Source organism: Thalassophryne amazonica, chromosome 2, assembly GCF_902500255.1.
Source record: "Thalassophryne amazonica chromosome 2, fThaAma1.1, whole genome shotgun sequence".
Lineage (NCBI taxonomy): Eukaryota > Metazoa > Chordata > Actinopteri > Batrachoidiformes > Batrachoididae > Thalassophryne > Thalassophryne amazonica.
This window is the reverse complement of record NC_047104.1, coordinates 154107528-154130555: the sequence shown is the minus strand read 5'-3', so window position 1 is coordinate 154130555 and position 23028 is coordinate 154107528. Positions and strand designations below refer to the sequence as shown.

General features: G+C 39.9%; 2 long non-coding RNA genes across 2 annotated transcripts; one reads left to right on the top strand and one right to left on the bottom strand.

Moving 5' to 3' along the window:
• Positions 1 to 1141: 1141 nt before the first annotated feature.
• Positions 1142 to 21547, bottom strand: LOC117500981. Its single transcript, XR_004557906.1, has 3 exons — positions 21537 to 21547; positions 19090 to 19095; positions 1142 to 1228 (listed from the first exon to the last, which is right to left on the bottom strand). It is a non-coding gene; the product is annotated as an uncharacterized LOC117500981 (long non-coding RNA).
• Positions 2064 to 6437, top strand: LOC117500974. The gene is made up of 2 exons (XR_004557904.1): positions 2064 to 2211; positions 6378 to 6437. It is a non-coding gene; the product is annotated as an uncharacterized LOC117500974 (long non-coding RNA).
• Positions 21548 to 23028: the final 1481 nt, after the last annotated feature.

Here is a 23028-nt window from a genome sequence, read left to right as displayed (position 1 = left end):
AAGTACTACTATACAAAATTACATAAATTCATAAATGCCACTTAAACTTTATTGTCCAAAAACAAAGCTGTGTATCGTGGTAAGCCGAATCTGTGTTCCAGATGTTTTTTGGAAGAAGTGGATGGCGTGTGCTCTGGACCAAGGACAAAAAGGACCATCTAAACCTATTAGCAACATCTCCACAAGCCAGTGTCTGTCATGCTATGGGATTGTGACAGTGCCCTTGGCAAAGGTAATTTACACTTCTGTGATGGTGGCATTAATGCAGAAAAACACATTTTAGATTTTAGACCAATATATGTTGCCTTCAAGACCTTTTTTCTGGGGATGTTTATGATGTTTCTCAACAACACAAACCACATTATGCACACATTACAAAGGCATGTCTGTGGAAGAGGAGGATACGTGAACTGGACTGGCTTGCCTGCAGTCTTGACCTATATCCCCACAAGAGAATGTGTGGAGAATTTTGAAATTAAAAATGTAACAATAATGACCCCAAACATTTAGCTTTACTTTTTGGCTCTGAAAAGAGCCTTTTTGGTGTTAAAACATCGAGTTTTATTTTTGGACCTTCTTGGGCAGCAGGGCGGCCTGGATGTTGGGCACGCTGCCCTGAGCGATCATCACGCCGCCCAGCATCTTATTGAGCTCCTTGTCGTTCACCGGCATGAGAAGAGCAAGTCTTCAGCATCGCCTAAACTTTTCCCCCACCTCCTCTGCCTCCTCCAGACATTTCAAACATAGTATTTCTCACATCTGGTCAAATGTGTTTCCAGGAAGAATGGAATGAAATACCACCTGGAATTCTTCATCTCTGGGTATCTTCAGTGTCAAAATGTTTTTTAAGAGATGTGACAAGGAATAGCTATATTATAAAAGTGATCTCCACGAAAAACAGGAGGTTTGTTCTGTACTGAGTTTACCCTTTCTGTGCGTGGACCAAAATCAGGTTTAATGTGAATAAATTATGATCTTATCTCCACGAAAAACAGGAGGTTTGTTCTGTACTGAGTTTACCCTTTCTGTTTGCAGAGTGCGGACTAAAATCAGGTTTAAATTTGGGTTATTTTGGGTTTGGGTTATTTAAATTGAAACCAGCTCTCAGTTCTTTCCAGACACAGAAAGGTTAAAAGTATAGAACAAACTTCCTGTTTTTGGCACATGTGCAGATAGTGAATACACAAATCTGGTACGGAGTCATCTCAGTACGTGACAGCTGTTTGAGCTTTCTAGAATTATGCGCTTAATGTTTTTTTATTTGTTTATTTCATTTTTTAAATTGAGGAACACAATTCTGCAGGAGTGGAGCACAGACACAACTGTTCCAGGTCAGACAGTGCTGTGTCATTTTTAATCATTTTCTCTCTCTCTCTCTCTCTCTCTCTGAGGACATGTGGTAGGAGTTCTTTGATGTACTTTCTGTGAGGGCGACGGACAACCAATGAGGAAATATGACATCATTATGCTTTTATTAAAGGGACACTCCGTTCAAATCCAGCTCTTTGAATAGTGCATATATATCTTTAAATCGGGAAAACTTTTCCGCTAAATGCTACGTCATCTGTCTGTCCGAGCCAAAATGCAGGACTGAGGAGGAGGATGCCAGGCATGATTCACGCCAGATCAATATGCAGACCCACCTTAGATCTGTGGAGACCCCGAGTGAAAAAATACAAGAACAGCCAAAAGGACTTTTGATATGAGTTTTTGTTTTGAGCCCCCCAGTTTATACACACTCCAACAACCTAACAACATAATTTAGTATTCATTTTAAATTACAATAAAATTGTAAATGTCCCCTCTCGCCTCTATGGGTTCTACACGTTTGCTTCAAAATGTGCGGGTTTTTTTTTTTTTTATTTTAAGTGTACCTTGGGAAGAACCACCAGCAGCAAGTGGTGGTTCAGTTGATAGTTGTGATGGTGATGATTTGTGTGATCGTGAGAGTAAAGGAATGAAATGAGACTCTTTGAGTGTGCTGTGTGCACCCCAGTCCTGTATGTGGCGGTAAAGCACCACTTTGGTTTACTAACCTCCGATAAACTCCATCAGAAGAAGAAACGGAAGCAGAAATAGTTTCAAAATGTCCGTTTAGTTTTTTGGACATGGTGCAGTGTTTCGTTCCGGAGTGTCTGAGCGAGATGTCTGCAGGTTTCTTCGGTTTCCTAAGGATCCAAAAATAAAGAAGCGATGGATTAAACTAATTTGGTGAGTTGTTTCGCTTTTTGCCACCCGATCGATCGGCGTTGAGTCGAGTTGTGTTAATCGGCCTTCTACATTGTGTGTGTGTGTGTGTGTGTGTGTGTGTGTGTGTGTGTGTGTGTGTGTGTGTGTGTGTGTGTGTGTGTGTGTGTGTGTGTGTGTGTGTGTGTGTGTGTGTGTGTGTGTGTGTGTGTGTGTGTGTGTGTGTGTGTGTGTGTGTGTTTACAGATCACAAGGTTGTTTTATTTGATCGATTGTTACATATGTTGCACTGTGTTAATTCACTGTTATCGGTTACTTGTCGAGATACAGAGTTTGATTTATATCTGACACTTTCATTGCATCGGTCACAGTGTGTTCGAAAATAAACTTTGACTTCTAGGTTATTCTGATTTCCTTAAAACAGTAATAATAATAATAATTCTACTTTAGGGTTTTTTTTTAGAATCGTCAGTATAAATATATTCGAAAGATTCTTTTCAGCTGCAGTGGACAATTCAAAACACTTTAAGCTAAACAAAGATTATGGTTAATAATTCAGAATTTATTGTGTGAAGTAAAAAAAAACTGTATAAAAATACACACAGTAGTGTTCAGAATAATAGTAGTGCTATGTGACTAAAAAGATTAATCCAATTTTTGAGTATATTTCTTATTGTTAAATGGAAAACAAGGTACCAGCAGATTCAGTAGATTCTCACAAATCCAACAAGGCCAAGCATTCATGATATGCACACTCTTAAGACTATGAAACTGGGCTATTAGTAAAAAAAAGTAGAAAAGGGGGTGTTCACAATAATAGTAGTGTGGCATTCAGTCAGTGAGTTTGTCAATTTTGTGGAACAAACAGGTGTGAATCAGGTGTCCCCTATTTAAGGATGAAGTCAGCACCTGTTGAACATGTTTTTCTCTTTGAAAGCCTGAGGAAAATGGGACGTTCAAGACATTGTTCAGAAGAACAGTGTAGTTTGATTAAAAAGTTGATTGGAGAGGGGAAAACCTATACGCAGGTGCAAAAAATTATAGGCTGTTCATCTACAATGATCTCCAATGCTTTAAAATGGACAAAAAAAAAAGAAAAGAAAAAACACGCATGGAAGAAAATGGAAAACAACCATCAAAATGGATAGAAGAATAACCAGAATGGCAAAGGCTCACCCATTGATCAGCTCCAGGATGATCAAAGACAGTCTGGAGTTACCTGTAAGTGCTGTGACAGTTAGAAGACGCCTGTGTGAAGCTAATTTATTTGCAAGAATCCCCCGCAAAGTCCCTCTGTTAAATAAAAGACGTGCAGAAGAGGTTACAATTTGCCAAAGAACACATCAGCTGGCCTAAAGAGAAATGGAGGAATATTTTGTGGACTGATGAGTAAAATTGTTCTTTTTGGGTCCAAGGACCACAGACAGTTTGTGAGACGACCCCCAAACTCTGAATTCAAGCCACAGTTCACAGTGAAGACAGTGAAGCATGGTGGTGCAAGCATCATGATATGGGCATGTTTCTCCTACTATGGTGTTGGGCCTATATATTGCATACCAGGTATCATGGATCAGTTTGGATATGTCAAAATACTTAAAGAGGTCTTGTTGCCTTATGCTGAAGAGGACATGCCCTTGAAATGGGTGTTTCAACAAGACAATGACCCCAAGCACACTAGTAAACCAGCAAAATCTTGGTTCCAAACCAACAAAATTAATGCCTCGCAGATGTGAAGAAATCATGAAAAACTGTGGAAATACAACTAAATACTAGTTTAGTGATTAACAGGATTGCTAAAAAAAAGCAGTTTGAACATAATAGTTTTGAGTTTCTAGCATCAACAGCAGATGCTACTATTATTGTGAACACCCCCTTTTCTACTTTTTTACTAATAGCCCAATTTCATAGCCTTAAGAGTGTGCATATCATGGATGCTTGGTCTTGTTGGATTTGTGAGAATCTACTGAATCTACTGGTACCTTGTTTCCCATGTAACAATAAGAAATATACTCAAAAATTGGATTAATCTTTTTAGTCACATAGCACTACTATTATTCTGAACACTACTGTATAATGCATACATCAATAGGCGTAAAGGATGTTTCATAGTAAAACTCATAAATATCACAGTGTTTCATACATGGGCATCATGAATTCATGATGCCCATGTATGCAACACTGTGATGTTGTTGGGGGAGGAGTGTGTCTCATGGCCAGTTTGCTACTTTGCTAACTTCATATCACCTTATACAAATAATGATAATAATATTAATAATAACTTTGTATCTCCTCTGGAATGCCATGATGCATACTATTCTTCTGCTTATGCTACATGGACAAAACACAGTTTTACTCTTACACATGACGTTTAATACAGCGCGAGCAGTCACCATATATAAAGGTCAAAGTGCAACATCTTTCAAACAATCACATAACTTTACTGATCCACGCTGAGTGGAACGGCCTGCTCATTAGAGGTGGGCGATATCGGGAATTTTGGTATTGATCCGATACCAAGTAAGTACAGGCCCAGTATCGCCGATATCAATGCCGATACTGATACTTTTTCATATTTAAGCTTCATGGATCCAAAGGATCCAAAAGACCTAGGATAGAATTTTGCCAAGCATTGTACATGACAGTAAACTACTTTATTATCACAATCAACATTTTGTTTAAAAAAAAAAATCACTCAACACAACTTAAAATCTCCTGAGGTAGAGGGCTGACAAACCACAATACAAGGGTGCGCTGCTCCGTGTTGTGTGACACAGCACAGCGCTGCTCTTACAGACAGAGAGTAGACTTTGATGAATCTGCATGCGCAGCAGTCAGTGCGTGCAGAGAGAAAAAAAGCTTGGGTATCGATCTTTTTATACTTTTTATTGTTCAGTATCAATACCAGCGTCGGTATCGATATTATCAATATTAGGATTGATCTGCCCACCTCTCCTGCTCATCTGTGTGCGGTGCTGGAGAGCAGGCAGTAGTGCAGGCAGAGGGCTGTGTGTTCAGTTTGCAAACTGAACCAATATCTCCCTGTTCAGTGAAGGCATCTGTTCTATACAAGATCTAAAATTGGAGTTCATTTCCTATCAGTTTTTGAGTCTTCTGGGTTCACTCCCCATTAAACTGGGAAAAATTGGGAATTACAACACGGTGGAGACTTTTAAATCAAGACTGAAGACCCACTTTTTTAGACTGTCTTATCATTAATTTAATCTGTTTGTGTTTGCTTTGTAATTTGGTTTTATTCTACTGTGTTTTATCTTTTTATTGTGCTTTTCTTGCTTTTAATTTTGATTTTAGATTAATTTGTGTTGTTGTGATTGTGTGAAGCGCCTTGGGGTGACTTTGTCGTGAGTTGGTGCTATATAAATTAATAAACTGAAATTGAATTGAAATTACAACCCTTTAAACTATTTATTATTTTCATCAAACCCCTTTACATCAGAGGACTTTACAAACTACAAAGGCTTGGCGTGGCTGTGTCTAACCACTTAGTGGCTGGATTTGAGAAGAAATGTCAGATCATGAGGGACAAAGTCCTGATGGAAGCTAAGGTCAAATGGCTGTTGTTTGTACACATGTATGATACATGTAGTGAGATGGATCTGATCACATGTAGTTTTGTCATTTTTCCTTCTTTTATTCTGCATTTTTTACATGAATTGACAACCAAAGAATGTACTTGATGATTTTATTTCTATCAGATAGATCAAAAATTAGTTTCTCTCTCTCTCAGCAACTGAATCCTAAATTTCTCTCACACGTTAATATTACCTGATAGGAAATTTGCAGCGCATACATGGATGTTGTCCAGGTTTTTCCAATTGGAATTTTGTTGCAGTTGGGCTACCTGCAGATATCTTTTTCTGTCACTGGCTTTTTCACAAGATTCGCCCCGATTCCTAATCACTTTTGACATTCTATAGTAATGCAGGTCTGTCTCTCTCTTTGACGTAGTGTGGCAGCCGACAACATCACAGTAAGTCATCATGATAACTTTAGAATGCTAAGAATAGAGGCCAGTAAAGGATTAGTGAAGTGGAAAAATCAATATCTCCAACATGGCTGACTTCTATGTTTGTGAGGTCATGTGAAAACACTCTATATAGGTTTCACACAAAGTATGAAAAACATGTCCTAATATAATGTTTTTTTTGTTTGTTTGTTTTTTTAACCCCCAGGCGTGCAGACAGGGAACCAAGCATCCACTCACGGGTTTGCACCTGTCACTTTCGTGATGGCAAAAAAGAAGGAGGTCCAGAAATCTTTCAGTGGAATTCTGCCAAGATTTTTCAAAAATCTACAGCTTCCACACCAAGGAAGAAAGTAAAAAGTCATGCTGATGACACTACAGATAGGAGAGCCACCACTTCTTGCAGTCACGGTAACCACTCAGCACCTCCTGATTTTGGAGACCCAACTGACATGTAACTGAATAAGAGTTGACAGTGTCATCCCGAAAGTACAACTTGTGGAAGCATAAATGCAAGTATGTGTCCTTAGAAAGAAGGCAGACTACAAGAGAGATATAAAAAGTACTTATCAGATGAGCTAATATGCATTGGTTGAACTCCCAAGTAAACAGTATTAGGTATTGTTACCAAGCGGCAATCTGCAGCTGGTAAAAATGAAGCATACCCAGATGAAGAAAAATTTGCAGTTCCTTGAATGGCCATTTGATGGTGGCTCCAAAAGGGAGCAGGTTCTCATAAACGCTCATGTTAAAATTCCAACTTCAAGCAGAACTAAACATGTTTACAGCCTGGTACAAACAAACGGCAACAACAACAAAAACAATGATTTTGTTCTCTATAGCTAGTTTCCCTTTTTATGACAAATGTACATGACACATATATGTGTGTATGTATTCAGAATTTTTGCAAATATCTGCTAGGGCTGGGCGATATGACTTAAAATTCATATCACGATATAAAATGAATCCCTTCATAGTAACGGTATATATCACAATATTAACTTAAGTGTAAAAGTTATGATGGAAGTGTTTCTGAATGGGTCATATAGTCCTGTTGCAAAGCTGAATTGATTAAAATGGGTGCCCAAGTTCGGTCCTCAAGATCTACCTTCCTGATACTCTTAGTTGTCTCCCTGCTCCAACACACCTGAATCCAAAGAAAGGCTCATTAAAAGCCTGCTAATGAGTCTTTCACTGCATTCAGGTGTGTTGGATCAGGGAGACAACTAAGAGTGTCAGGAAGGTAGATCTTGAGGACCGAACTTGGAAACCCCTGGATTGAAATAAACAAATAAAGACAACAACAAAAAACTCAAAAACATGATTAATTTTGAACACCTGATTCTCTGACTTGTTAGACATGTATTTTTGTGCATTGGAATCATCTCATTCACAAAGAACATTGCGGGAATTACTAATCATAATTCGGGTTATAGTAGGCCTATGAAAATAATTTTAAAACTTGTATAAAGTTTGAAGCGTGCACTTTTAAAACACATTGAAACAGAGGCTGAGTCTGGTGAATTTAATGGGACAATTGCTTAATTCGATCATGTGACTTTTACATGATCGAATTCAGTCAGGCGACTCCAGCGTGTTAAAATAACACGATTTTACACTCTACAAGGAGAAGTTTTAATCTGCCGAGGTGGAGATGGAGCCTGTGACCAAAGCACTGACTGCAGCCTTTTCCAGTTGTTCAGAGTCACTGAGGAAGATACGATGACGTCATCAACTAGCGTTACCGCGATTGGTTTGTGGAGTCTAAATCTCTTCTGTCGGTCAAATTTATGTCGTGAATGGTTATATCATATATATTGCCCACCCCTAGTATCTGCCATTTCTAGTCGCTGATATGACATTTATTTTTCTCAGCACTGCATGTAGCAATTCGCTGGTAGCCAGGTTCCATCTTCATACGTTCATTTTTAAAATGAGATCACATGCTGATCATTCTGCTGCAGAGAGAAGCTCTCTCTCGCTGCTGCAGAACTGAAAGCTGCATCTGTCTCCCATTGCAAGACTCTGTCTAGTTCAGTTCAGAGTCGCAGAAAGAAACTAGAGACATTCATCCCGAAATGCCCTGCGCGCAGTATTATTTTCCATGCAAAGTGCAGTAATATTTACTTGTATGGGGTGGGTGTTTGGTTGAAGCCTTATGTGTTTCATGTAAATTGGGATATACAATGAAAAAAATTGGAGATTGGCATAATATTTATTTAGAGGATGTGACAAATAGTGACCATAAAAAGTCGGTCACGGTTGCCAGCCTTCAAAACAAATGCAACCACTGGTGACCTTGAAATGGAGGTCAAACCCATGCAAAGTACTCCTCCTTCAAAGCATGTACCCACCAAATATGAAGTTTCTGCAAGCAATAGGTGCTGAGCTACCTTGTGGCGAAGGATTTGACAGTTGTGACCACTGGTGACCTTGAAAAGTAGGTCAAGGCCACCGGTCTTTGAACCCATGCGAAGTACTCCTGGATGCTAGATGCTGGACTCTAGTGTCTGCAGCCAGGGTGTCTTTTGTCCTTGGGGAGTGAGGTTTACAAACTACTTTTGCATAGCACCACCCACTGGCCTCCATTACACAGGAATGGCATTCCATAAATGTCGGAGGTCGACAAAACTGTCTACAATAATGGCGGACGTCAGTGATTTAGCAATGACCACACACTTAAGTATTGCCACAGTAATTTTGAAAAGTTGCTTTATACAGTTATTTTACACAGTTACTTCATTAGCAGTTGCAGACAGCTTGTTGACAGCTGCTGAATGTAACTAATAAAAGAACTAGCAATCTTATTTGGCTATTTTTAAGCTTGAATACTCAGAAAAGTAACTATTAGTTACTTTGCTGATTACTCAGTCTTAAGAGTAACCAAGTTAGATTGCTAGTTACCTTATTAGTTACATTACTTATTAGTTACAAGTTGTTGGCAGCGCCTAATAAAGTAATTGCATGAAGCTGATAATGAAGTAACTGTATAAAGTAATTAATAAAGGAACTTTTCAAAGTAACTGTGGCAGCACTGTTTATGGGTGGCAGATCTCCTTTTACAGATCGATTTCCATCATTTTATAATTGCTTTCTTTCAAGTTTGTTCTAATTTTTTATCCTAAGTTGTCTTTTGACCTCCACATTAGAGACATTACGAGGGCTGCTTTCTTCCATTTGTGAAATATAGCGAAGATTCGTCCCATCCTGTCTTTGGCTGATGCTGAGACTTTGATTCATCCCTGGGCCACCCTGGCCCATAATCCCTTGCGTGCCAGAGAGTCGCTGCAGTCAAAATAACACAGAAAATCCACATGATGACATTTGTAAATGAATATTATACTACAAAAATGTATTTATGCTTTTCAACACGTTAATAAGAGACTGCTGCATGATACCCTGAAAACTTGCTAAAACAATTATAACGAATAATCTGTGTCTGCTACATTTAATCTCCGTGGAATTTAATAAACGCAAACCGAATTTCAGACATATTATATATATTAGTCTGGAACAAAGAGGACAAACAGTGTTGTAAAGAACAATAATCAAGACATTAAAGAGCAAACTTCACTTTCCCCCAGAACGACATGATCGGGCAGCAATTGTAGCTCACAGCAGCTCCCATTGAAAATAACAGAGAGACAGACTGTGATTCTCGCATGTTTACATAAAACAAACGCAATAACAACGTCTAAAAATCCAGAGAATATATTCTGAGAGTTTTAGGCACAATATAAAAATAGTTTTATGTTGCAATGTTAATGGTGTTGTCTGTGTGCAGCGGTTAAAGTGCAGCGTAATCGCAGCGTCTCAATGTAATTCTCAGTGGTACTGAGATCTCGCAGCGCGGCGACCTCTCCGAAGTTTTGCGGGATTTGAAACCTGAAAAGGGTGGATGCATTTGTCTCTTCTAGATTGGACTATTGTAATGCTCTATTTTCTGGTTTACCGCAGTCCAGGATTAGGGGTCTTCAACTGGTTCAAAATGCTGCTGTCAGACTTTTGACACAAAGTAGAAAGTTCGACCACATTCCGCCCATTTTGGCATCCCTGCACTGGCTCCCAGTCGCTGGAAGATTGGATTTTAATTCACTGTTATTAGTTTATAAGATTGTTCATGGACTTGCACCTCCCTATCTGGATGACCTGGTAAGCCCCTGTGTACCAGCTTGGGCCCTACGTTCTCAGGGTGCAGTACTTGGATGGGAGACCTCTTTGGAACACCAGTGGCTGTGTGTGTTTCACCAGGTAAAAACTGGAGTTGCGTCAGGAAGTGCATCCAGCGTAAAACTTGTGCTTAACTACCAATGTGGATCTGGCTGTATCCGCTGTGGTGACCCCGAACACAAAACGGGAGCAGCCGAATGGACAATAAGTCTGTGATGTTAACCCTCTGGGGACGGCTGAAACCAAGCTTTACTAAATTATAAATAACTTTTTAATGATATGAGATAGAAACTTACTTTTTTTTTGCTGAACGTTAACTCTGCGGACTTTTGAGCCACCATCCACCATCTTTGTACTCCTCATAGAAGCTGTGTGATGACGTGAGCAATGTGAGTGTCCAATCGGAATTGGTTCACCGTCACATGGTTTTCCAAAATCCAATCATAGGGTACATTCACCTCACGTGTCAGGAAAGATGACTTTAAGCTTGCTTTCAGCTTGTTTTCATCTTGGAATATAATACGTGCCATGGAATTAATATACATGCTGTTGGATTAAACTGCACAGTGTTTGGTACCTTCCAGGAGTAAGTGAGGTCATACCGGACTTTTCCATTGTAAATGGGGAGGCCCACGGAATGAACTCGGTGGTGAAGACGAGGGAATATGTCTAAGAATGATTGTAACATGACAAGTATGATCAAATGAAGTATTAATGTGTTAAAATTAAGAGTTGATTAGAAAAAGTGTTACAAATAAGTGAAATGAATGATTATATGAGTTGTTTTTCATAAGGAGTGCAGAGTCAGAGAAAAAAGAGGAAGTGAAGAAGATGTTGCAAGTAGGGCAAGAAAAGCTGATGTTAAACAACTGATCAAATGATTAAAATGTTGGTAAAAATGAAATGAATAATAAGGAATGAGAATGTTTGTATATGATCATATGAATCATTTTTATGTGAAAGAGAGTTGTAATGAAATGATTGAATATGATTGATGTGATTTTGAAGAAATGATTTAAAAGAATGAATTCTCAGAAAAGCTGAAGGGTTAACAGAAAAGAGGAACTTGAGAAATAAGTTTACTGGTAGGGGCTGCGGGGATTTCCAGTAAAGTAGAAGAAGGGAGGAGGTTTTGAGTCAACAGCGTCCCCATGGTAACCAAGATCATCTGAGGACGACAAGAGTCAAGCACATATATAAACTGTGAAACACCAGAAAACGGGGTTATTCTTCCAGGGAGAGGTGCTGTTGCCACTACTCCCCTGCTACGAGGAGATCACAAGACTTGACCATCTTGTGAGCAGCAATTGGAATCGTGGAGTGAGAGGACTGGAGCCATAAAAGATCATTTGAGAGAGATTTCAACTCCCACTCAGGCCATCCAGTCACGGAGTAGCAGAACAACGGAGAGTAACCACTGGCCTTAAGTCTGAGTGGGGAATGTTCAACAATTTCTCTCTCTGGTTGATTGAAGACGGAATAAATTCTTATGTGGATTAACTTCCTGAAGGATTACAACATCACACAAGGATCGTGGTCAGCTAACGATTAATAGCTGATGAAGAGGAAATCAAGTTCATCGAGCTGGGGACCCTAACCTCAAAAACCTCCTTCCCTCACTCCTAGAAAAAATTGTTAAGTCAATCCAGTCCCAGTCAAAGTAAGATCAGTCAGAATTATTGAATTAAAAACAAAAATCTCTGCCAATCATTATTCTAATTATACTTGAATTACTGTTGTGAAATTATCACCATATAATCTATGTTGATTATGTTATTGGCACTTGCAAAACCTGCAATAAATTTCCAAGCATGCAGTTAAAGTGTTAAAGCTCAGACATTGGATTATTGATGCTTCTTAAGGTGTAAAAGTTTATTGGGTGTACAACATCAAAAAGGCTCTAAAAGGTTAGTCTGTTTTTTTTAATGAAAATAACACATCCTGGGGACTCGCTGTACGAGTCACTAAATTCAAAATCTAGCAACATACCAAGAGCCCTGATCCAGAAGAGGAGAGCTGCCGTTAACGGGCGTGGCCGGTTCGTATCCTGGTTCCTGAGAAGGCTATTCGACCGAGGTGCGAGATCAGCTTCAGCGGGGTGGACGTCCGGATGGAGGCAGTGAGCAGCTAGATGAATCTCCTCGCCACCAGCTTGAACAGCCTTTGTGCAGCCCTGCCGGGTAATACCCGTGGAGACACGAAGGTCGGACCCCAGAGATGGAGAGCTGGTTTTTACACAAACACACTCATCGGAGGGTGAGCGTGTGCCGTGTATCTAAAAAGCGGGATCTGACACACGTGACACACCGAAGATTGTTTTTAGGAGTGATGTGTCACTAGTTGGCCCATTTGAATAGCCTCCTGGCTGCTCCAATGCGCCCTGCGCCATTACGCACAGCGAAAGTGAAAGTGAGCAGACGGAGAGCCTCTCATACAATCTCACTTGCTCAAACAGTGTGTGAGTATCAGGATTGCTGGACTAGTTTTCCTGTGAATGTTACTGGATAAGCCTGTGGCAAGCTCTCTCGCTCCGGTGTAAAGCACTGTTTACCATATCAATGGAGCGAGGGGTGGGGCTCCTCAAACTGAATGAGCCTCGAAGTGTGAATGTTGCTTTCAGAGCAGGAGAGAACAAACACACAGTCAACTTTGTCGACAGTACACCAACGATGGTTGGTGTACTGTCCTGAGGGGTCATAAGTCTAGCCAGGAAATGCTTGGGGGAGTTTGGGCTCTGTTTGTGGTTTAGGGGGTCAGGTAACATTCTTCCCAGCAGGCCAGAGAGACTCTTTGGAAGATACTGATTTTCCATTAGTGGACAAAGACATTTGTTACACTTGTTTCGACTGGATGATTCACTGTGCCCTCTGATCGCCTCACACACAGAGAGCAGGCTAATAATTTTCTTGCTCAGTAACAAATTCCTGTATCATATTTAGTTGATCTCTTATGCATAAAGCCCCCATCACACATAACAAGAATGTGGAGGAATCATGCCTGACACAGCAAATATTGACATAAGGAAAAGAGGCGTGGTCACGCGTGTCAGAATGCAGACAGACTGCCTCGTCCACACGTCAAATCGCATCCAAAGTATATGTAGACGACACAGACTGCTGTCAGATGGCCATAAAAAGCGCTGAAGACTGGCCGATCTCCAAATGTCTGGATGGAAAACACGGGACCGGAGCGCTGTGTTCCTCCCTTTGCACAGGACCTGTACTGGACATCAAAGAACAACCATCGTATGGACTGGACTCACGCCATATATGTCAGTCTGTGCGGTCACCCACTGCCGTACAATCACTCCTTCGCTCATCCTCTTTTAGCCAGGCTCACTGACCTCATGTGCTTGTGTGCGTAGAAGTGCTAACATGAGGAAATGACCGCTCAGTATGTGTGTATCTGTTTTAACAATGAGCTGCTATGTGTGCGTACATGCTCAGCTGTCACTGGACAGTTCTACTGCCAGCTAAACTTGCACACGCAGCGAACCTTTGCTGAGAGTCAAAGGACACCTTTGCTTAAAAGTTTTCAGTGAGCTTTCCCACTATTCGTCAGACGCAGCCTTTCCAGCAAACTTAAATTTCTTTTCCGCCCCCCCACAATGCAACGCTACATCGTGATTTCTGGTTGGCTTATCACTTGGGATTTATTTATGGTGTCGTTGTTTCTAGCGTTCTACCACAGGCTGTGTGGTCTTGATGCACTGCACTGTTAAATGCTCCTGGAGGCGAGATTCATGTTTCATATGTTGGCATTGCAAAACAGTTCCACGTCATATGTCCGACAGAATTAAATGTGATCAAGCAGTAGTTTGTTTATTACAGCAGTGAGATCTATTCAGCTCTGAGCCTCTGATGTGATGTGTGACAGCGTGCGCACCTGCCTGCCAGCTGCTGTGGTGTTGCAGATCTGATGGGCACAATATTTCACATTATTTATGTGTCCCATGGGGAGGAATATTATCTGCACTGTAAGGTCTATTATGGATATAACGGCCTGTCCAGATCTGCAGCGCCGTGCACTGTGCCACACATTGACCCGCAGTGGACATGGGGCTTTTGGTTTGTTCGCACTGTTCACATCCCCTGCACATGGATGGCTGTGTGCCACATACATATCAACGATCAACGGTTCCTTTGTGCTCCGGGGGGCAGTGGAGGTGGACATTATAAGTGGATAAGTAGCACGTGCAGGTCATGTTGGCAGGCTTTGCCATGCCGATAAATCTCGAGGTTCCCTCATATGCGCTCAAATCGTTTCTGATCCTGTTTATGCCGCCTTCAGAATATGTAAATTGCACTCAGATGGTGCTCAGACCGCTTTCAGATAGGTGTCCCATCTCAACGGCGTTTGGAGGGTTTTGAACATGTGTATCACACTCTAGGCCGCTGTCCGATTTTGACCAACTGTGTGGACTTCTGAAGATGGCTGTCAGAACATTTTGCAACTGAAATCCCACACTTTTCCGATGTGCGCCAATTCGTCATTGTGACGCTATTCTGCATAATTCCGGCTATGTGTGATGGGCGTATAAGTAACTAAATTCAACTGACTTTTTAGCTACCCTTAAAAACGTTCACCCATGAACCCATGTTTGTACTTTTATGCAAAACCTGATTGAATATGGGCAAGGCTGGACAGCACTCAGCGTTCACTTTTGACAGTTCAATGAACCTCAAGCATCGTTCCAAACAGCTGGTTCGAAATTGTTTTTATCATTTAAGGAATATTTCAAAACTCAGATTACTGGTGTCAAAGGTTGAAGTTGAGATGATTATTCATGCTTTTATCTCTTCTCGTTTGGATTATTGTAACGGTCTTTTTGTTTCAATAAATCAACTTTGGATCGCCTTCAGTCTGTACAGAATGCTGCAGCAAGGCTTTTAACTGGCACCAATAGAATATCCCATATCACTCCAGTTTTGGTTTTTCTTCATTGGTTGCCAGTAAATTTTAGGTTTCATTTTAAAATTTTAGTTTTAACTTTTAAGGCCTTACCTGGTCAAGCTCCTCAGTATATCTCTGACCTGCTGAAACCTTATTCTTCATCCTAAGCTCTTAGATCGTCAGGTCAAAGGTTGCTGTTGGATACACGTACGCGGTTTAAAACTCGTGGGGCTCGGGCCTTTCACGTAGTGGCACCAAGGCTGTGGAATTCTCTTCCCCTGTCTTTACGCTGTATAGACTCCATTGACTCTTTTAAAAAGCAGCTGAAGATATTTTTATTCAGACAAGCTTTTAATTACTTTGCTGTTTTATGGTGTATTCTATTGTTTTATATAGTTGTAATATGTTATATTTTCATTGTGAAGCACTTTGAGATTTTTATCTGTGTAAAGTGCTATATAAATTTTACTTACTTACAATAAATTTTTAACACTTCTAAAACTTCAGTGGTGATTATATTATATTACTGAGACATCATATTTTTTTCTCTTTTTTGTTTATTATTAAAACAGAGTTCTAGTTTTTGGAAATCCACAAAAATGCAAGCAAGTATATAAAAAAAAAAAATTCAAAGTAAGTCATGTGTGAACTTTTTTTATCAAATGCAAAAAAAAACCAAAAAAAAAAAACCCACAAAAACATTGAGTTTCATTCCTTTCTGGCAAAAGCTCATCAGAATATGAAGCAGGACTGTGGGTTTGCCAAAAATGTTCTATCCCTAATAATCATACTATGCAGAGTTGTGTGTGTGTGTGTGTGTGTGTGTGTGTGTGTGTGTGTGTGTGTGTATACGCTCACACACTGTATTTCCCCTTTGGAGGGCCCAGGGCTGAGCATCAGCCCACCCCCTTTTTGAAGAAAGTTGATTAAATGCCCACCCAAAATTGACATAAATTACAATGAACACATTCATTGAATGAGAAAAGGACAAAAAAAAACAGATGACTTATTTGTAATATATTTTTATTTGTCATGATATTGGACATTTTATTGAACTCACCATTCTGATGAACATAATATTGGCCATGCTCATGCCCGCCCCTTCTTCAAGCAGAATTTCATGTGGAGAGCCCTGGGTATGCTGACGGGTGAATACTGGATATATGAATAATGTGAGGCATTATTGTAAAGCACTTTGAGCATCTGATGCAGATGAAAAAGTGCCATATAGATGCAGACCATTTACCATTTATGAACTCCTTAGTTTAAGACATTTTAAGTCATAAAGGTCTGCATAATTGGGGGTGTGGTGGCTTTGAGTGACAGGTGCTGCTGAGTGGAGGACAGAGCTCCTTTAGCACAGAGCTGTGGCGGTTAGTTGTTGTGGAAGACCACGTCTTTTCTGAGCATTTTATTGCAAATATCTGTATAATATGGCTTGTTGTGTGGTTAATTGTCCCTAGCATATAGTCACCTCTGAGGCAATGTACAGGGTGCACTATTAATTATTATTATTGCGTACAGAATTAAATATATATTAAAATATATTAAATATACAACAAGAATCATAATTTTTATTGTTATACAAAAAAGAATAAGGAAATTGCATGCAGTGTCATTCAGTGCAAAAGAGAGGTTAAAAGGAAAAAGGTAAATAAACAGAACCAGTATTTTAAAAAAGTACTGTGTGTGTGTTTAATAAAGGTTGTTCTTAATTGGTTTTAATTAATTTAATTTCTTGTGGGCAGTCTAAGGCACACCTGTGCACTAATCATGGTGTCTAATCAGCATCTTGATATGGCACACCTGTGAGGTGGGATGGATTATCTCAGCAAAGGAGAAGTGCTCACTATCACAGATTTAGACTGGTTTGTGAACAATATTTGAGGGAAATGGTGATATTGTGTATGTGGAAAAAGTTTTAGATCTTTGAGTTCATCTCATACAAAATGGGAGCAAAACCAAAAGTGTTGCGTTTATATTTTTGTTGAGTGTATGATCCTCAAATAAAATAAAGACAGTGTAGTCTGCCCATCGAAACGTCTGAAACAAAAGTTCAGACAGTTTTACTTCCAGCAATTTTTAGTTTCATACCTCATGTCATTCTGTTACAGAAATTAGCACAGACTACAGAATTTGGAGAGTAAACATCTGTCTCTGCCTTCTATTGTGTCAAGAGACAATATAAACAACAAACGTGTATACTCAGGGCTGGATCCAGAGTGAAAATCTGACAGATGCATTTTTGCCCAATGATAAAATAAAAATTATACGCATCTTGTTATTCAATAATCTTCATTCTTTTATTTGTGTGCAACATACACTGTCACACTTCTTTTAATATATTTGTTATACTTCATGGACCATAGTGAACACTTATTTGTATAAATATGATGTCCTAAAAAAAAAAACACTATAACAAAAATTGACTGTAAACAGGATCAAATTTATTGCCAAAATCTTTCAATTATACCTGAATCTATATATAATTTTTTTTCAATTGATGAAATCAATAAAAATATGACTGCATATATTCTTAATAATATATTGAGATACAGACAGTTCACAGAAGACATTTTCCATTGATACTAATCAAAATTAGAAACAGTCCAGCAGGTAACAATATTCATCATGTCCATGACTAAATATGTACAATTGTGATGTATTTTAGTATATTTAGATTGTGTTGTGATTTGGCACTTTATAAGCCAATTGAATTGAAATTGAACATTTTATTGAGTCTTAAAGTAAATAAATATGAAATTGGTCACTGGATCCTTAAACTTTGGACATAAACTGAAACTCAGAAAAATCCGTATAATTTACGGACTATAGGTTGACATGAAAACCACCGAAAAGCAGTGTTCACCGCGGGGACATGTTCGGCACTATTCGGGATTATTCAAGTTTTTTTTTTTTTTTTACCGATGATGAACGATGCGTAAAAAAATTTGACCGATGCAACTGCATCGGTCCAAACCAGTCTGGATCCGGGCCTGATATTAACAATGCTTTGAAATTATGAATTTGAAATGAATTTTTTTGATTTTCTTTTAATGGTTTTTGAAGAATGTCAAAGCCTTGGTGATCCCCGTAATTATATTTTGATTTTGCTGAAATTCGAGCTGTACTAATTTCTTGAGTAGTGTAACAAAATAGACCTAGGGACAAGTTCATTTTCAAACCTTTTGAGAACCATGGCCCCTCGCTTGTCCATCATGATTAACGAGGTTGGCAAGGCAGTGCATTGTCAGACTGCGATGACTCTAGAACTCAGACGCAAATTGGATGACATCTTGGAGCAGATGCGTGCCTTGCAGTTGAAGCTGAAGAATTCAGAGGCCGGTGAATATTCTTAATTCATAATTGGGATTTGGTTGTGCAAGTGGAACTGTTAAAAAGTGATTTCACTGCTGTAACAATAACATTACAGGCTTATCGAGCCTGAAGGTCAAATTGCCCTACTTCTTCCTCTAGGGGAATTTGTTTCGGCCTGGGGAACATTGGCTGTTTCTTATCTCATCTCACAAAGGCAATAAACTGATTTTCACAGGACTGAAGCATGTTCCATTCACTCCCACCCCACCCCCTCCTTCCCATCAACACCCACCCTTTCCGGCGCCGCTAACGTAACTCCTTCTGCGGGGGTGGTGCAGTTTTAGCTGCAAGCCCACGCCCCCCCCCCCCCTAAGCTGATGGCGGCGCATCTCAGGGTTGCTGTGTGACCTTCACCCACTTGCCTCAATTCTGATAAGACTTCTTCAAACTTAGTGCACATAAACAGTGTCAAATGTGTATGTGTTGCCTTTAATTCTGATGTGTGCCATTATTACGGTAAAGAAGTAATAATTGTGGACTAATTGCTGTCTGAGGTAACTGGAGTGTAAATGTAATTTCTCCATTGTGAGATCAATAAAGTATATCTAATATAGTAAATTTCATGCATAAGCTGCAGCATTTTTAGTTTACCATCCCAAGATTTTCATTGGTAACCCCAGTAATATCTTCTGCCTTTGGCACTATATGACAGATAACATTGCAGAGGTTTTGGTAGTCAAGTTAACAGGCCCCATCTTAAAAATACAACATTCACAGTTTCAGCATAAACTTGGTGTGATACAACAGCATTCATTTATGGGTGATTCTTAGACTACGGGAACTTATGTCCTTTGATCATATTGTATGAAAAACAGAAAAAAGGGGAAATTTCACACTTTTATAGTTATCTTTACAATTAAAGTGTGTTAAGAAATTTGTTCTAGTAGTCTTTCACCTTTTTTCAGCATCATTATATGCAAATATTACCGTTTTGTGCTTGTCCCACACCCAGACTTTTGATCTTCAATGATAAAAATGAATGGTAAAGAAACGTTTTTTTAACGTTTTAAAATATCTCTGAATAAAATATCAGTAAAATAATCAAAACATAATTGGGGTATTCAATGTCATACAACTGTTGTGATTTTTTTTTTTTTAAACAAAATGTAGTTGTCCCACACTATTGCCATAAACTCAAAATGTTCAGTATAGCCACGTTATAGGCGTGAACGTTACATCACAACATTGTAGGAACGTTCATTTGTAGACTCTCCAGAACATTCCTGGGATGTTGCCAAGAACATTGCCAACCAACAAACCTGGAACGTTCTCAGGAGGTTGTGACAACATTGCTGCAACATTCCCAGCCAACAATGGAACATTGCCAAAATGTTACAAAGTGGCAGTAACGTTGTATCACGCTCCAGAATGTTCCTGGGATGGTGCCAAGAACGTTGCCAACCAACCAGTATTATTAAGCCATGGGTAAGTTCTCAGTATAAAATTGATCAGTTCTCATCTGCACTGTGTGACCCATGACTAATGGGGTCATCATCCAGTATTATTACAATAGCATTAAGCCATGGATAAAACTGAAGTCCCCCCCTTAAAGCAGCAACTTGTCAACAACATTGGTGCAATATTGTTGCAGTGTCCCCCAACACAAAGAAATGTAAACACTGCATAATGAGTCTGTACATTGCAAGTTTATTATTTTCGAAGTATTATTACAATAGCAATGTATTGTGCACTCCAACAGAAGCGAAACCAACATGTCTCAAGTTCTCAAAAATGGATCACTTCTCATCAGACACATGACTAATCGTGTCACCACCAAAATAATCCATGGCATCATCAGTTATGGCACCACTGTCCATGGCGTCGGCATCCACCCCAGCTTCTGAGTCAGTATCGACAGCAGTACCAACTTTTTCATCCTCCTCCTTTGCCTAAAAAGCAAAGAAAATCGTTCACAAAAATACAATAATTTCTATAGTGCCAGTCCCCTCAGCACAGCAAAGTTCAAGTTCAAGCATCAAGTTTAGTGTACATCAAACAGCTACAGTAGTACAATGCAATGCTGATGAAAGCAGGAACACGTATGTAAACACAACAGAACTACTCTATCAGTTAATAGGCCTTTCATGCAATGAAATTTGATGACATGGTTGTTTGTATAAATACATTACCCTCTGAAGATGGCATCGAGCTCTTTAGTTCCTCCTCTAGTCCAAAATAAAAATATTCCATGCCAGATACTACTTTTGTTGGTACATTCCTCACTGTCCTGGTAATTCTGGAAATCCTGATTGCTTCATAATTTTGAGCAACTTGTCAGTAGCATGCTGTGTCACTTGACACTCAGTTGCCCATGCTACCAAGTTATCTGCCAAATTACTGGTCTGTTGCATGTTATCATCTGAATCTGATGATACAGTTTCATGATGATCAGTCACATCCCATTCATCTAACTGATGCCCCAAACTGGTATTATCACCATTATCTTCACCACTGGATCTACTACTAGAATGACAACTGTCAGTGTCATTGCTGTTTGCTGGATTTTGGGTAATATCTTCAACATGTCTATTTTGTGAGGTTAGCGCTGGTGCCACCAACTCAAGTGAAGGAATAGAACGGCCATTATCATCATCACTGCTGAATTGGTCATGCTGGCTGTCGGGCAGATTCTCTGCTGCTTGGCGTGCTCGTTTAGCAGCAATCCTCTTGTATTCATGGCGCTGTCTCTTCCTTTCTGCCATGTTCTGACACTTTGTCAATCTGCAACAATTAGTAGGAACCAAGCATGCAATACTACTATTATCCCAGGATCATGCATGTGGGGTGTAGATATGTCAGACCCTGTATTTTTACAGAAAAAAAAATCTCAGAATCAGTGGATAATTTCTTGTTTTACAGCAGAGGTATACTATTGAATGCAGCATGGAAAAAAAAAATCCCAAGTAAAGAAAAAATATATATAAACTGAAAATAATCCCCTAAAATGCCAAGTTATTTAGGGGTAGGAGGTGAGCTCTGCCCAGATCCCCGCCCACCCAACAATCCAGCCAAAAATCTGACCCCCCCATTCCTGATGCATTTTTCAGATGGTCCCTCCCTCCTCTATGAGGCCAACATTTTCCAGACTCCCTCCTCCCCACTGGCCAATTTTCAAAGCCCCATACATTTATGATATTAAAGTAAGAAAATTTTCAATAATCCTCCCCTCCCTCAGCCTAAAGCCCCTTTCACATTGGCGTATTGTGGCATATCATCTATGCCGAGCTGAGCAGCTCTACATCAAGTTTTTTCTCCCTGCGCAGCAGTATGTTGAGGGCTACCCGCGTAGGACGGAAGAAATTAAACATGTTTAATTGTCTTCGGCGTAGAGCGCTGGATACAGTTTTAAGCAGGTCTGTGCAGCACAGCGTTACTGCAGGCAAGTCTGTGCAACACTGCACTTCTGTACACATCCAAAAACTGAGTGCTGCATCCAGAGGAATCAACTTATTTTATTTGAGTTCCCGTGTTTGTGAAGCATTGTGTGTGTTGCCCAACAAGCAAAAATTAAAAAGCAAAACACTCATTGCAAGTCACACAGAAGAACGAGTGGACTTCTTCCAGACACTCTGTGGCCGGGACAGAGCTGTGTGAGGGCAGAGCTGAGCCGCTCACACCGGGCAGAGAGAGGCAGCAGCCGGCCGCCGCGCATAGAGCAGCCAGCGGACCAAACTGTGTTTAAAAAAAAAAACAAAAAAACAAACAAACACTGCTTTGCTTTAAATGGACAGTAAGCTATTTCAGATGATCAGTGTGGACCGTCTTTTTCCTAAAAGGCTTTATTTCACTGTTTGTCGCGTTGGTAAGGTGTAGCTTTTGTGCTAATTTGATTAGTGCTTGCTCTAGTCCTCTTCTGTTTGTTTTTCTGAGGACATTACAGCGCCACACACAGGCCTGGCATATGTACTACAACGTTAAACGAAGCTTCGAGGCACAGAATTTGCCTCAAATATTTTTTGTAATCCAATTACTCGACTAATCGTTTCAGCCCTAGTCTGATCAGGTCTGATCAAACCTGTGAATTTAAAATAAAAGCGCACTCACTGCATGTCGGTGCACACATCAAACACCCTGAACGATCCGGTCTGATCAAACCCGTGACTTTAAAATAAAAGCCTTGTCGCTGCATGTCGGTGCGCACATCAGACACCCTGATCTATCAGGTCTGATCAAACCTGAAAAGAGCTGTGACTCTGCACCACACGGTCCAGGAGAGAACAGAGTGCACTTCCACAGAGGCAGAAAATGGCAGCTTTGGCTACAACTGTAAAAACCTCCTGATACAGTCCACTGTTTTCCAAGTGCAGTGATGTGTTCTGCGCAGCCGGCAGGAGGGGTCATACTAATTGCCAACCAGAGCCGTCCAGAAGCATCATTGTACCAGTTAGGGCTGATAATTAGTACAAAGACCGACCAGT